Consider the following 17,659-nt stretch of genomic DNA (forward strand, 5'->3'; position numbering starts at 1 on the left):
ATTCAGCGATATTTTCCTGTACTCCAAAGCATTAAATTACTTTTCACAGTGAAGTACCAATACAAGCAGCTAAAAAGGCTCCCAACACAATGACATGCTTCACTGTGATGCATCTATGATTATATTTCTCAGCAGATTTTCGAAGACACTGCTCTGGAGCTCGTGTTGCATTGAGATTCATCACTCCACACAACTCTGCTGAACCAGTCTGAATCAAACTTCCCATAATCAAACCAAAAACTTCATTCTATCTTTGATGTTATTCTGAGACCGCAATCAACTAGTGCATTTGCTTAAATGTTGCTAATTTCCTGACCAATATTTTTTGTGGCTAAGACAAGCTTAGTGTTTAGCCATTTGGGGCTTGGCCCTTTTTCTTTTCTTTTTTGCCCAAGAGTGTATTCCCACACTTATTGTTAGCGCATGAACATTTACTATCCTTAAGGTTTTATGGGACCATCTGAAAGCTCTTAAGAAACGAAAGAAGGGTTTGGGGTTGTAGGGGAATGTCTTTGTCTGAATCATCCCGCTCTCCGTATTGGCACTTTTTGCAGTGCATGGTATGGTATTCATTAGAAATCAATTATGCGCTGAGGACAGACTCCACATGTTACGAAAATGATGGATGTCAAATGTGAAATTGATTATTTTTCATTCATGTACAGTAGTTATTGTTATATGATAATAGGGAAATTGGAGGAATTACACAACGGAGGACATTACCTTCACAAGCACTTCATGTAGAAATCTAATTTAGAAAAGACACAGGGGTTGGTCTCAACTGCAGGAATTAATTAAATACTCCCAAATGACATGATTACGGTCAGATGATTTTAAGTCAGATCTGATTTTAAATCTGTGTTTTGTGTACAGCCAATAATGGCATCATTCTGGATGGTTGTAATTTACTCAAACATTTTTCTTAGGTTATTTCAAGACTATTTTATGTCTTGTCACGTACAAGATTAATTGCCTATTTTCTCCCTAAAAATCCCTATTTGGTCCTGGTGCCATGTCTATGAAGTTAGTACAGGAAAATAGACGGGCATTTTTTATTATAAAAAAATACATCTTGAAAGGAATAGATCATGTAAAATGAAACACTTTTGTCATGACATCATTTTATTATTTTCTTTCATCCTTAAAAAAAACAAAAGAGCTGCTGTTTTCCGTCCAATAAAAATTCTATATAAGTATAGTCCAATTGATTTATGCACTATTGCACAGTTTTCAGTAGTAATACAACAATTTCCGCGATAACCCCCTGTCAGAACTTTCAAAACTCATTCATGCTTTTTTAAATTGGCATTTTGTGCAAATTTTTTATTGTATTAAGTATGACATCATTGATAACCAATTTAATTGGTTCTTGCATTCCACATAACCTCTTAATATGGCATATTTGAAAAGCACAGGTAGAAATGTGTCTGTTTTACTCGCACAAATATGGCTTCAGAAGAATTATGGTCTATATTTATGAAAGTTTTATTAGGCTTTTTTTGGTCCGTTTCAGAGCTTGACAGTATAACTATCCATTTATGTTGCCCAACATTTCTCTCTGTGAAAGAAAAAAACAGAGGTTTGGAACAACTCGAGGGTGTGTATGACGACAGAATGTTTCTCAGGTGAACTGTTCTTTTAAGACTACACACACTTTACACACTACAGAGATTTGCACATGTCAGGATGTCTGCTCGAAGAAGTGTTGAATTATCACTTATTCTGACTAATTAAGCTGACAAAACGCAGGCCTCAGTATTTTCTGCCTCACTGCTTGTAAAACAGCATTATTCATTGTTTAACGGTATTCTTCTATCCTTGGAAACACCCAGCCTGCAGCACCATGTTCTGAAACACATTGAGAAAGCAGCTAATTAGTACGAGACCGTGAGGGTGAGCAACCACATTTTTTTCACAGCTTCAGGCTAGGCTAAATTGTTTGACTTTAATTATTTTTTTGACATATAAAAAAATATTTGACAATTTATTTATTTTTTGCCCCTCTGGGCAATCTCTCAAAAGCCCCATTATTTGTTTTCTTCACCATGGGTTCTTCTTCACAATACTGCTCTCCCTCTATCTCTCCCTCTCTCTCTCCCTCTCTCTCTCTCTCTTTCTCTCTCTCTCTCTCTCTCTCTCTCTCTCTCTCTCTCTTTGCATTGCCATCATCGCTGACAGACCACAGTCGCACTTGCCAAAATGAGATGTTTTTGAATGGTTCCCTGCATGTAATCCAGACGTTTCGGCAGCTTTGTTGAAGCGAGAGAAGGAGACGTGTTTATGGAGTTGCATATTGCCACTTTGAGTCTTGTTGTTTACCAGCTTTGTGACAGTTTGTAGTGTAATGGAAGTTGAAGGGGAGGCAAGTTTTGTGTTTATGTTCCTCCCCACTGTGCCAGGCCTGCCAGAAGGTTCTGCTCGCCAACCATGAGGGACTTCTGATTAGCTAGTCTTTTTTGCCACCTCGTGTTCTGAAATTGATGGCTAGGTTAGTCAATGATTAGCTAGGTTAGACACTTTTTCACAATTTCAACTAATTATTCTACCAACAATGCAAATTCAGTTGTATACTCACCCTTGTGCTGTTTCAAACCCCATAGGACATTCTTTTATTTTGGAAAACACAAAAGGAAATATTTTAATGGAGATTATTTGTTCACACTTCTGCATTTACATATACATTTAATAATTTAGCAGACACTTTTATCCAAAGTGACTTACAAATGAGGAGAGGAATTTAAAGGGGTCATGACATGGTTTTTTTTATTTAATTATTATGATCCCTTAGGTGCAATTATAGTATTACTATAGTTTTTTTTTACAAAAAACTTTTAAAATGTAGTGATTTATGACCTTTTCCCACCCTGTTTCTCATCCTCTGATTCAAACAGTCTGTTTTGGGGGTGTTTCCCCTTTAAGAGTTCAGTGTTAACGCCCACTGTTATGATTGGCTAACGTCAGTGCCTATGCATCAATTATTAACGCCCCCAGCCAGAACATTTGCGGATTCGGCGCAACTGTTTAATAGCGGGTGATGCATGCGAAGCGATGGCTCTTGCAATGATAAAGCCTTATTATGTTTGAGCCGGAATCAGATGAGGAATCACCACAAAATGAAGCATCACCACAACAACGAAGACTGGATCAGCCCGTGTCCACATGGAAAGTGAAACTATTTTGAATTAATAAAAAAAAATTAACCCGAGACACTTGAAAACGGATTATTGTTGCATAATTATCCTATAGCTTAATTTGCTAACAGTTTAACATTATTTAACTAATTCCAATGAAATGATAGGGTGTACCACGGACAAAAATGCATGCACAGACAGGCCATCTTTGAAGACGCAGCATTGATAAAGGCAACATTTTTGATTTTCTATCACATGTAGGCCTACTAGAAAGGCGACATATTTTCAAGATTCTCTTATCAGTAAAAAGTAAGTTTGCGTCGTCGTTATTGAGCCCAGAAGAGTCGGCACAGACTTATCTTTGAGCAACAGTTTTCTGGCAAAGCCAAGCATTATATTGGGATTTTTTCCTCAAAACAGTCATCCTTAAATGTATAGAACACTGCCGTGACTGGGACGTCCGCAAAAAATAAAGTGCATCCATTTTTCCCTGACGACTGGATCTTTCAGCGTATTTAAAAAGTAGTTTAAAGTTTTAAATACATTACTTACAGTTTGCGTCGTCGATGTTGAGCCCAGAATAGTCGGCACAGACTTATCTTTGAGCAACAGTTTTCTGGCAAAGCTCAAAACAGTCATCCTTAAAATGTACAGAACAAACGCTTAATCTAACACTGCCGTGACTGAGACGTCCGCAAAAAAATAAAGTGCATCCATTTTTCCCTGACGACTGGATCTTTCGCAGCGTATTCAAAGATGTTGTTTGTCCACAGCCAGGAACAGCACATCTGTGGCATCGTAACTTCCCTGTACACAGACCCACTCGCTGTCCGTCGACTGAACACTTGTGAGGCGCGCGGGCGCGACAACAATACGAAATGAGCGTAGTTGTCTTGCGCTTTAAGCGTAACTGTCTTCTGCTGGAGGCGGTCATATGCAAACGCTGGTACGTCACTTCGTACCGTGACGTCACTTCTTACCATGGATCCAGAACGAGCTGTATTTAGAGCTTGATTAAATAAATGATTCGTTTATAATGGGGAGGACGTCTTAAGCTATGAAACTTGCAGGACGTTTTAATGGTACAAAGACCTCTTATATACCAAAAGATCAAGGCAAATTTGGTTTCTCATGTCATGACCCCTTTAAGCAATCAAACTCATAAAACAGCTCGGGTTGAGTTAGGCAGGTCATTCCACCAGCAGGGAACAGTCCAGGTAAAGGTCCGTGAAAGTGATTTTGTGCCTCTTTGAGATGGCACCACAAGACACTGTTCACTTGCAGAACGCAAGCTTCTGGAGGGCACATAGGTCTGAAGTAGTGAGTTTAGGTATAGGGGTGCAGAGCCAGTGGTTGTTCTGTAGGCAAATACCAGTGCCATGAATTTGATGCGAGCAGCGATTGGAAACCAGTGCAAGTTTATGAGTAGAATTGTGACGTGTGCTCCCTTCGGTGCCGCATTCCCGCCACCGCATTCTAGATCAGTTGTAGAGGTTTGACAGTGCATGCTGGAAGGTCTGCCAAGAGAGCATTGCAATAGTCCAATCAGGGGTGCGTTTCCCCAAAGCATCGTTAGCCAACTATGGTCACAAGTTCCGTCGTTATCAGCATAGTTCAACGATTTGGTGTTTCCCGAAACCATCATTCCAACGAACGTTCGCAAACAGCATCGCAAACTTGTGTGGTTGGAACGACAGCTCTTGAGCTGTGGTTAGAAGCATAGTTTCTAGTTTACATGAGATGTAGACTGAATAAATCCTTATCTTTAGCAAAATAAGCAAGCTGACATTCAGTACAACCCGTGTTATTTATTTAGAATACATACAAATGTAATTTACGTCTTTTAGTTTGTCAAGAGATTTAAAGCACCGTTTTTGAAGACTGCGCATGTGCGAACGTGCTCTACTATGTAAGAACGAGCCAAATATTGAGTCTGCTAATAAAGCAAAATAACTGAGAAAAATTAGAAATGGTCTTCAGATGCCATGTCTGTAACTTATATGACAAAATCTAGCGTTAATTCGATCTCAAACAGATTAATTAAAATAAGTTATTAGTCCACCACGTGCGAGACGTCATAAACCAACGTGGTTGAACGATACTTTGCGACATATGGTTTCGGGAAACAGTCGTGACTAGCTAGTGGATTTCTCCAACGATGCATCGTACTATGGTAGTTAAGCAGTGAGCTATATAGTTGTACGGGAAATGCACCCCTGGATAGAACAAGAGCTTGGACAAGGAGTTGTGTAGTATACTCCGATAGGAAGGGTGATCCTCCTAATGTTGTATATGTCATCATAATACCAGTGATAGGAAAAAACATGTTTCTGAATGGCAGATCCTAGTGATGACATGTAGATGGAAAAGAGAAGTGGTCCAAGCACTGAGCCCTGAGGCACCCCAGTAGCTAGATGTTGCGACTTAGACACCTCACCTCTCAAAGACACCCTGAAGGACCTACTGTCACAGTGTCTGGTTTGTGTTTCCCTGGGTTAAACACTAGAGGTCCTCAGTTTTCACGGTGTCTAGGCATTCTCACTACGTTTCCCATAATCCTGTCTGTCACTGATTGTTCATTTCCTTCAGCTGTTTCTCGTCACCTTGTTTGCACTTGTGTATATATACCCTGTCTGTTTCAGTGTTTGTCACGGAGTCCTTGTATTTTGTCCCCACACTTCCGTTTCCTGTTGATTGTTTATGTCTTGTGTTCTTTGGATTGCCTTTTGATTTCGACCCTTGCCTGGACTGATTGTGAGTACGGATTACCCTTTTAATAAAGAATACTGCTCTTGGATCTACCTGTTCCTGTGTGTGTTCGTGACACCTAGATGAGAGGTAAGACCTGAACCAATGGAGTGTGGTTCCTGAGACACCCTTTGTCTTGAGGGTTGACAGGAGGATTTGTTGTTAACTGTGTCAAAAGCAGCAAACAGATCCAGCAAGATGAGTACTGACCCGGTCAATCTATAACAACTGTAAAATCAAAAACCAATAGGAGTGCAGAACTTGATGACGCAATTAGTGACAACAACAAGCCACCACTTGCTCCACATGCACATTTTTTTCCCATTTTCTTTTCAAGAAAACCTATGATCAAAACGCTAGAGATTGTTTTTGATTGGCTATCCTGCATGTAAACGCAGCTCACAGTCACCGAACGCTTCAAGGCTTGACGGTGTAAAACACCGGATGAGTCTTCTGAGATCCTACCATGATCATATACTCTGACTAGTTATAGGATTTAATTTAAATAAAAACAGAAAATTATAAATCTTAACTTTGCCCTCAGCCAGATCGATTTGCTCTGGAACAACTGATAGATTCATTAGACCAAAGATTCCCCATTTGATATACCCAAAATGAATTGTACCTCGTGTTTAAACACTATCTATCTACAGTACATAAGAGCCATTGGCAAATTGCCGAAGGACTGGTCTAGATAAAGCTGTTCTCGCGGGTACATGAGTGTACTCGCGGGTACCATGACTGCCTGCAAGTCACATCTCCAAAACTGTCTAAACAAAATGTCAAATAGGCACTATGTTTATATATAAGTCACATATTTGAGGTCTAAATAACTATTCTTGCCTAAAAAACTCTTAAAACTACATTCTGTGACACAACAACAGTAGCCTAGTATTTGTAAAATTATGGTGTTTGCTTGTCCGCCATGACACTCGCTGTGCAGAGAAATGCTGCAAGCAGAGTGATACAAATGGTGACACGGCCGATCCTGGTAGATAATCGCATGGAAAAGGCTCTCAGCCAATCAGAATCAAGAACCAGAACGAACTGTTGCATATAATACATTAACATTGATGCAAGTGTATACCCAAGCCACCCTATGAAAATTTAATACGTCTAACCATAGCCCAAGAATAGACTATTCATCAACGCATAGAACATGTCAAAGACATGAAACCAAACACCTTGTAATCACTGTTGACTTTGCTTACCTGAGGAAATATCATACATCTCGCAAGTAATTTTGGCAAAACCTACGTAACCTAATTCAAGGTTATTTTGGCTAGAAGTTGGTTTCTCAGCCAAACTGTATCGGGTCTATAGTTAACATAGATGGTGAAATGACGGCTATTACTTGCTGGGTAGCCACAAAGACTATAAAACAGGCCACTAAAAATACTAACCCACGCCGCAGATCTGTTTATCAATAGTAATTCAGGCTATCGAATGGTTATTGAACATCAACTGTGCTGACAAAATGAGCTGCTGATGTTGTCACAGTCAGGGCAATCTCTGTCGTCTCGTGAAATTCAATGCTTCACGTGATCTCTGCGTGCTGGACTAAACCAATTCGCTAAACTACTCAGAATCTCCAAAAGACGTATCATGTGTCTTAGCAGACAGCTGGGACAGTGAGAGACGGCAGAAAGTGTCACTCGATCCCACGGAGGTTTCACCTGCGTTCAAGGTGGATCGGTAAGGTAAAGCTCCATTGTCCGCCTGTTGAAAAGCAGAACCTGGAAAATGAGGATTCTGACATGAGAAAGCTCTTGATTGATTGAGACGACATTGAGAAGCAGGGAGCAACAAAGGCGCATGAAAACGAGAGGAAATCCTCCCTTACAAATGCATAATTGATATTTTTCTTCCTAAATCAAATGTAAAAGACATCATACTCATGCTATGGTTAAATTATAAAGTTACGCAAGTACAGGATGAATGAAATGTTTGCTAACCGTTCTTAAATAAATAATCCAGAACAGGCTTTTCAAAGCATCCTGAATCACACAGTTTTTAACACAACAGCTGATCGTGTATGAAGACACTATTGTTTATATGAAGAGGCTTACGATGCTCCTACAAGAACTTTTCATTTTTACATTTAATTTAAAAAATACACTCCCACTTAATGTACCCTCCCTTCTTAAAATGCCATTTCTGTCTACAGCTCCTTGTATTAAGCACAGTGTGTTGCAATGCAGTTGCAAAATTTTATACATTTGGGATTTATTTTTGTTTTAATTTAAATTAAAATTTAGTTACAAGATTTTGGGGAAAAAATTAAATGAGTAAACGTTAATAAAATAAACACAAAATGAAGGTGCAATTTGTAGGTCACTCATAAGTAAATTAGTGGCAGCGATCATGTGACTTCACTTTGTATTGAAGCACAAGATGCTCATTGAAACATCTCAAGTCATGCTGGAGAACATAGTCATAGTAAAGATAGTTTAACTATACTCACATTGTCTGATAATGTAATTTGAAATGGAAGCATTTTAACCAGTTTCAATAGTGTCTGATTTTTTGGTCCACCATACATTTTTCAATAGTGTCACAGTATTGTTGTCTATTCAGTGACCCTGGACCACAAAACCAGTCACATGGGTCACTTTCAGAATTATACATCATCTAGAAGCTGAATAAATAAGCTTTCCATTGATGTTTGTTTGGGTATGACAATATTTGGCCGATATACAACTATTTGAAAATCTGGAATCTGAGGGTGCAAAAAAAATCAAAACATTGAGAAAATCGCTTTTAAAGTTGTCCATTTATGTTCACGATTGTGCTACATTCACTCACAAATATAAATGTTTTATGTATTTACGGTAGGAAATGTACAAAATATATTCATGGAACATGATCTTTACTTAATATCCTAATGATTTCAGGCATAAAAGAATCGATCATTTTGACCCATATAATGTATTGTTGGCTATTGCCACAAATACACCCGTGCGACCTGTGACTGGTTTTGTGATCCAGGGTCACTTCATCAGGCTGATGATTCTCAACAAAAAATTAGTTTAGGATCACAGATAGAAGGATAAAGCAATTCTAAATGTTAATAATAAAATGCAGCCAATTCTATTATTGTGAATTGTTATGATGACAAAACAAATACTCTTTTAAAAAGGGTTGAGAAAATGCTTCCCATGTGTTTTGTTGCTGATGTCAAAGTCATCCTATCAAATAAACAGTATTTTGATGTAAAATCATCTGTCATTTGGTAAAAGCAAATTAAATACAGCAAAATGTATTTTGTGCTGTGAATTATTGGCTTCAAATCACATTTTTCAAGTAATGCGTTACTCCATAAAAAAGTAACTAATTGCGATATTTACTTTATTCTATATTAAACATTTAATTATTGCAGGTTTGTGTAAGATTCTGAGTTCCACTGTTTTTATTCATTTGGATGAATACTGAATCTGTTTTTGTGCAAGTGAGATGAATAAATGCATGCTTAACCTACACTAAGCATCATCTTTACACGGCGCACACAACGCCTCTTCACTTTACTCCTGATTTCTCTCAACATGGGCACAGGAGAGCTGTCAGTCAATAAATGGGACAACAAAGCAACTCGGATATTTTGTTGTAAAAATAAAAGTTATGTGTTACTTTAGTTACTTCGAAAAAAAGTAATCTAACTTGCATTACTTGTAATGTGTTACCCACAACACTGTTCATGATATTCATATTAATATTTTAAGGACGGGTTTGTCCGATAACCATATTTGTGCTGTGTTTGGTTGCCACTTGATGTCTTGGGTCTTGAAGCTAATCATTTGAGAAGTACCACTCATTCTTGAGTATCCACAGAGCAGTAGTCATTATTTACAAACCATCAAATGTGTGATTTGTGTCATCTCGCAGCGGCATTACCCACCGGCCTCCGCACGGATACCCTGGAGAGAACTCACCCCTTGTTAAATTCCATCTCTCGGCTTTTCCCGGTCTTTCCCACCTCCCTCCCTAGTCATTGCCTCTGTAGTCTCGTTAATCCATTATGAATTCATTATCCATGCTGCCGGGCCCAGTGTTCTTTAATCTTTCTCTTTCATCCAATTGCAGTGCCTGACAGCGTCGCATCGTGAGTGGAGTCGTCTCGTGCTTTCATCGGTAAACACAATGTTTGAGCACTAGAGCAGAGATGGGAACCCTGACCCTTAAACAAAGACTATACTAGGGTTGTGAAATACAGATGACTCTATTCTCATAGTTAATTTTATAGTACAGGGGAACTGCAGGGGGTTCATGAGTTGATGAAAAACAAATAATTAAGTCAAATGTAAAATGACAATAAATACAAATGTGGCTGCTCTATCAATCGAAATAGAACCGAAATTGCTATATTGCATGGTGCGATTATCAAATCAAAAGCAGCTATTCATTTAATTAAGTATATCATCTGTGTTTCAGACTGAAGTTATATGTGTGCAGCTTACAATAAAATGTAATTATCAAATATAAGTTATTTTTATTTAACAGGACATACAATTTAATTTACAACAATAATATGTGTATCATTTATTATTGTAATACTGTAGTATTATTATTATTATTACTCTAGATGGGGCTGATAGGTCCTTAACTCAATCTGCTTGCAATCACATTATTCTTGTTGAAGATTTTATTATTTAGAAAATAAGTAATTTAGCTATATTTTTGTACACCATTATTTCCTCTGTGTGTGTCTTTGGTTTGACTTTTGGGGGCTTAATTAAAGAAAGGTCAGAATGCTGATACAGCAGAGAATTCTATTTAAGTCTGTCACATGGTGTAAGACCCCTGCCCAAAATAATCTATATGTGAAAAGCTAACCGATATTCAGGTGTCATCTCCTGCAGGGCCTCCCTGCGGGAGTTTGCTCGGCTTTGTTTTGTTAAATAAAGTCTAAAATATTTCTGGCATCAAAGATCTCTGAGAAGTGATTTCACAAAAAGATTGAAACCACAACATTCTCTATAGGGCACAGCTGATTGGTTCCTTCTATATCAATAGCCAATGAGCTCAGCCTTCAAATACTGGTCACCATTTGCTGAAGCAGTTGCAGTGTGCTTTCAGAAACCCTCCACCTTCCCCAGCTCCACCTGACTGTATAGATCTGAATGAGTCTAGAATCAAATGAGTGTTACCAATTAAAAATAAATAAAAATAAATAAATAAAATACTTAGACCTACTGTCATGTGACCATTAACCAACACCAGAGAACCATGAACATGCAAATTTGTTGTGATATTAATAAAATATGAACTTCAGGTGAATATTTTACATCTAAAAGGTTTGACTGGCAAAAAAAAAAAAAAAAAAAAAAAAAACTCAAGACTTTCATTACTATTACTACTGGTGATACAATTTTCTTAACTCCCCAAACCCTAAATATTAAAATTTTCTCTTTTACAAGCAATCAGACTTCATTTAGTGGACTGGAAAAAAAAAATTAAAAATAAAAATATCTAGTTACATTGACTCCATAAGACTCTAGCAAGGAACCAATTAGAGCTTAGCAAACACACATAGCAACACCCTAGCATCATGGCAGTGATTTTACATGGCCAAACACCGCTCAACATCTTCTGACATTTGGCTTTATTCATGAAACATGCATGCTAAATGAATTTACATATAAATTAAATTGTTTATAAATCCATTCTTACATAATTTGAACGCAACAATTTATTTATGAAAGATTTTATGAACGATTTACGCAGATTTATTCTGCTCTTGTTTCATGAATGAGGCCCATTGATCTTATAATCCAATCAAAGTCAAAGACAAGAGATGAAAAATGCAATATTTACAGAATGTGCTGTTTTAAAGATATTTCTGACCTCAATCTAATGCAGAGAACTGCCATAATCCAGTAGATGGGTAAAGCTTTTTGGAGTTCAGACAGGTCGGGATGTGTTTTTCTTGCTGTGTTAACAGTGCTGACCCCTTTCCTGTCTCTGCTCTCTATCAATGATGCAGAAGGCTGGCGATCTCCAGAGATGCTCACCATGTTCATATGTCCACACTCACCTTGCTCATCTTTCCTGCACAGCTCACAGAGATGTATATTTAGCAGCTGAGTGCAATACCACAATATGATGGTGTTGTTTGCACTGAGAGGAAGTGATTTTTATGAAGTTTATTGGCAGGGGAAACCCAGACGCAATTTGGAGGTTGCTTTTTCATAGCGAACAGTGTTTTGTCTGTAGTTTTATATTTATCAACATTGTTTTAGATATTTCTCCTTAGATTCCATTTTATATGTAATTATTTATTTATTGTGTAATATATTTTTTATCATTTTCTAAAATGGTTTTTTTATGTATTCAGATTTAGAGGCACTTCTATCTATCTGTCTATCTGTCTATCTGTCTATCTATCTATCTATCTATCTATCTATCTATCTATCTATCTATCTGTCTATCTGTCTGTCTGTCTGTCTGTCTGTCTATCTGTCTATCTATCTATCTATCTGTCTATCTATCTGTCTATCTGTCTATCTGTCTATCTATCTGTCTATCTGTCTATCTATCTATCTATCTATCTGTCTGTCTGTCTGTCTGTCTGTCTGTCTATCTATCTATCTATCTATCTATCTATCTATCTATATATCTGTCTGTCTGTCTATCTATCTGTCTATCTATCTATCTGTCTATCTATCTATCTATCTATCTATCTATCTATCTATCTATCTATCTATCTGTCTATCTATCTATCTATCTGTCTATCTATCTGTCTATCTGTCTATCTGTCTATCTATCTATCTATCTGTCTGTCTGTCTGTCTGTCTGTCTGTCTGTCTGTCTGTCTGTCTGTCTGTCTATCTATCTGTCTGTCTTTCTAACTGTCTGTCTGTTTGTCTGTCTGTCTGTCTGTCTGTCTGTCTGTCTATCTATCTATATATCTGTCTGTCTGTCTGTCTGTCTGTCTGTCTGTCTATCTATCTATCTATCTATCTATCTATCTATCTATCTATCTATCTGTCTGTCTTTCTAACTGTCTGTCTGTCTGTCTGTCTGTCTGTCTGTCTATCTATCTATCTATCTATCTATCTATCTATCTATCTATCTATCTATCTATCTATCTATATATCTGTCTGTCTGTCTATCTATCTATATCCACCTGTCTGTCTGTCTATCTATCTATCTATATATATATCTGTCTGTCTGTCTATCTATCTATATCCACCTGTCTGTCTGTCTATCTATCTATCTATCTATCTATCTATCTATCTATCTATCTATCTATCTATCTATCTATCTATCTATCTATCTATCTATCTATCTATCTATCTATCTATCTATCTATATCCTGTCTGTCTGTCTGTCTGTCTGTCTGTCTGTCTGTCTGTCTGTCTGTCTGTCTGTCTGTCTGTCTGTCTGTCTATCTATCTATCTATCTATCTATCTATCTATCTATCTATCTATCTATCTATCTATCTATCTATCTATCTATCTATCTATCTATATCCTGTCTGTCTGTCTGTCTGTCTATCTGTCTGTCTATCTATCTATCTATCTATCTATCTATCTATCTATCTATCTATCTATCTATCTATCTATCTATCTCTCACACATGCAAGATGAATAAAGAGCGTTTTGTAAAACACAGGCGTATACGCTTGCAGTTAGTGCTCTCAAGCATCTTAACATCTCAGACCTGAAGACTTCTGACCTTTGCATTGGTACCTGTTTTTCATGAGTGTTTAGGATGCCTGCTCTCTGCAGACTGTGGCGCAGAGAGAGAAAAACAGGGGTCAGATTGCAGGGGCAGCTGTAGACGTCCCCTGGAACAGACGCGGGTAAAGAGCCTCCATATAGGAGAAATAACAACAGCGATTGATGGCCGCTGCAGGCTAGCTTTGAAAGTCTTTTCCATTATCTGTCTGCACTGAACGCAAAGGTCATGTGTGACGTGAAACCGTCGCAGAAAATCAGTAAAGACTTCATGTTTACAGTAATACAATTAATGCACAAATAGACTAATTAGGTTTAGGATTCCCAGAAAATGACCCATCATCACTTGAATGGTCTGACTGGTTAAGTGATTTGTTAGAATCAAAAAATGCTTTATTATACTCTTAAAAATAAAGGTTCCAAAGGGTTTTTATTTATTTAATTTATTTATAATGGATGCAAAGTTCTTCATGGAATACTGTGGATGCATATAAAGAACCTTAATTAATTTAGAGTTCAGCATGCTTCATTCTAAGTTCTAAATAAAAATTGTGACTATTTTACTGCAGAAGACTTTGTTTGAAGTGTTAAAGTGGTCAAATAAATGATTAAAAAAGTGTGATATGATGTATATAAACAGTAGTTATTTGGCTGTTGAGACGTGACGCAAGTTGTATTAAGGTTGATGAATTTGGACTTTCACTGTGAATGAATGACATGGATTAATCAGGAATTTGGGCACAGGTCTTTTTATCATTTAAGAAACTGTATTGTTGGTCCAATGTGCTTTTCACATAATCAGTGACCTTAAAGTCTTCCTGTCAAAATTCCCACTGATGCAATCTTGTGAAATATTTTAAATTCCTTCCAACATCTTTCTGTTAGTCGGACGTAGAGGACAGAGTATGGAAATTTTGAACATATTCACCTCAGGCTTTGATAAGGTGAGTCGAGGGGTGGACAAGGTTGTCTTTTATTCAATGATATGGAAAATAAAATAGAAAATTACATCCTGTGCCTTCAATAAACTGCTTTAACTGCACAATTTCTCAAAGGAACAGTTCATCACCAAAAATCAAACTAGTGTGTCATTCCAAACCTGTATGACTTTCCCTTTACAGAAACAAGTGTGCATGTAATGAAAGTGAGCCTGTCAAGCTCTTATTGACAAAAAACACCTCACAATATGGCACCATTAATGTCTGTTCCTCACATAACACTATCAAATGATTGAGTAAATATTCATATTAAATATTATAATATTTCAATGCTATAATAATAACCTACTGTATGTTATGTTTTGTTTAGATAATTGCTCACTATATTTATATTAACATACTTTTAAAACACAAGTTTGGAGCACCTGACATGATACTTTTATGCTTTTATAAAGCTAGAAGGTTGTATTCTTTCATTGAGCGGGAGAAGCAGTGACAGATATTTCAGAATATAGGGAACAGAGCTATCCTTCACAGTCCTACAACGAAGAGCAACGAGTATAAAACCGAAGCATGTGGGAAAATATCCACATTCTGACATACTTCAAAACCCTAATTCTTGCCCTCAATATCTAATGATGGGAAAATCAATAAACAGTGCACTTCTAAAAAAAAAACTAAAAAAAACATTTGCTCTATTGATTTCTCCCCATTTGTCCTTCCAATTTGGTCTGGACACAGAGCTCAATATACTGTACTGCCTATTGCAGATCAGAGGTGTTGTGCCTATACTTAATTTAGCAAATTGACACAAAAAAAAAAAAAACGAGGATAAACAAATACAGGTGTAAAGTGCAATCTGTCTTGATTAAAGGCAACAACATTTTAATTTCACTTTTTTCTTCTAGGATGATGTAGTTAAAGTTTGTGCAGTTGCTATGCTCTTCTGTAAAAACTAAACAGTGTTTATGAAACACTGTTTAATTTATGAAAATGGCATTTTAAAAGTCACACAATCTCAAAAAGTTGAGGAAAAGTAATGATTTAAACATTTATTTGGCTAGATATCGCTCTTTGTGAGTGTTTGGCTGCGTCCAAAATCACATAGGCCTACTTTCCATACTGTATACAGGTATAGAAGAATATCATGCAATTTAATTTATTTCAGTAATTCAACTTAAAAGGTGAAACTAATATATTAGACTAATTACATGCATGCAAAGTGAGATATTTCAAGCCTTTATTTGTTATAATTGTTTATTTTATTTTATTTGTTATAATTTATTTGTTATAATTACAGCTTATGAAAACCCCAAATTCAAAATTAAAATATTGTGAAAAGGTTTTTATAAGCTGTAAGCCATAGTCATCAAAATTATAACAAATAAAGGCTTGAAATATCTCACTTTGCATGTAATGAGTCTATATAATATATTAGTTTCACCTTTTAAGGTGAATTACTGAAATAAATTAACTTTTGCATGATATTCACATTTTTCGAAGTTTCACCTGTATAGAAAAAAAGAGACATTTTTAAAATGTTCTTGTGCCTTTTGTCAGGACAGAGAACTATAATTTCTTATATAAGTATGCATGCCTAATGGGGTAGTGAGTGATAATTTAATGTCATAATTTGCATAAAATAAAGACTAAATTAGACGAAATGTAGGCTATGTTAAGAACATTATTGTGATCATATTTGATTATTAACAAACTGGAAAAGTTGTATTTTAAAAAGTAATGTCAAGTAAAATGATGGGACATGTTTTGTCCATGTCTCAAGAAAGAATCAGAAAATCACAAAGTGTGGGAACTCAGTATAAAACTAACATAAATATTTTAGTAGACTGCAACCCTGTTATAGCTGCAGCCAAGCCAACTTATCATCATCACTCTGTCGTTTACAGATATAATTAATTAAACACAACAAATTAGCATTTTTATCTTACATATGTCATCATCCGTTGTGTTTACAGCCAATCAGTTTCCCTGTAGTGTGCTCCGCCAATCAGATTCGTCGCTTGGGTTGAGCCTCCCGCCCTGACGGACACATTATGGGCGGTCCCTGCACTCCTTCAGCCAATCACACTGTGTTTCTTTAACCACGTTGCGCGCTACCGACGGGCGACCCCGCGAGAGTATTCTAGGCCGCTCGTGTGATCAAACAGATCTACTCCGTTCCCGGGAACATCATCGAGATTAGAGGTGTGGGCTCTCAACTTTATTCCAATGGCGGACTGGGGTCCTATGAGTCAGTATTGAGGTGCCGATCGCCGCATTCACATACGCGTGAGTATTGACGGTTCTCCACTCTTGTGTTATTTTTAGACGCTGGATATTTTGCGCGTGTTCCCGCTGTGTTTATGTAACGCAAATGGATATTTTTTTAAGCCGGAGCTCCTCAGATCCTCAAGCAAGTTGGGTGAAAATCGGGTTATTTGAGAGGGATAGAAGACGTAGAACTGGTGAATAGTAGATGTTAACCCGGAAGGTGCATATGATGGTGTTTAGTGGTGAACGGGAACGCGCGTGTAGTGTGAAACTGTAATAACGAACGCGATGCATCGCTGCAGCTCTGATCGGAAGCGGGGCACGCGAGCCTGTCATAATGCAGTTCCACAGTCCACAATGGAAACGCGCACGGAGGATAGATGGATAGAAAACAACGCGCTGGTAGTGATGAAATGGCTTTTTCTGGATGAAAACACGAGTCCGACGCGATGCTATTAGTCAAGTGCGTTTACAATGCAACTTCCAAATAATATTTCTGTCGAAAAATGTGTTTGTGTGAAGCAGAAATCACCCATTCACGATTCACAATTCTCTATTTAGTCGCTCCTTCCGCAAATCATTTTGAATACACTGTCAATTCTGTCATCATCTATCTACCTACCGTCATTGTGTGGCTTTTTTTTCCCACCAGTGAAACACAAAATGAGTTATCAAAACGTCAAAGGTCCTCCGTGTCATTCAGTGAAGGCATATGGTGGCAGGCAGCTGTCAAAAAAAAGTGTTTACCCTGAAAAGTGCTCTGTAAATAAATAATAATTATTAATATCACTTTCATCAATAACCAAGATTAAATATAAACAATTCCAAAACATTTATTTCTTTACTCTTACATCCAAGTCACTTGAAAACCCATCAGGTTTGTTTATTTGTTCT

The 17,659-nt window shown here is 37.2% G+C and overlaps 2 protein-coding genes across 3 annotated transcripts in view; both read left to right on the plus strand.

Annotated features, from left to right (window-relative positions):
* asb1 (ankyrin repeat and SOCS box containing 1) overlaps positions 1 to 17,659 on the plus strand; it is a 279,018-nt gene that overhangs the window by 42,292 nt on the left and 219,067 nt on the right. The gene's annotated exons all lie outside the window — the stretch shown is intronic.
* adarb1b (adenosine deaminase RNA specific B1b) overlaps positions 16,576 to 17,659 on the plus strand; it is a 146,582-nt gene continuing 145,498 nt past the window's right edge. The window contains exon 1 of one of the 2 annotated variants that reach the window (XM_079619001.1): positions 16,576 to 16,783. The gene's annotated coding sequence lies outside the window, so the exon portion shown is untranslated. The remainder of the gene's footprint in view (positions 16,784 to 17,659) is intronic. The other variant, XM_079619002.1, reaches the window with a different exon arrangement.

This window comes from Phoxinus phoxinus (genome assembly GCF_949152265.1).
Source record: "Phoxinus phoxinus genome assembly, chromosome: 7".
In the NCBI taxonomy this organism is placed as follows: Eukaryota; Metazoa; Chordata; class Actinopteri; order Cypriniformes; family Leuciscidae; genus Phoxinus; species Phoxinus phoxinus.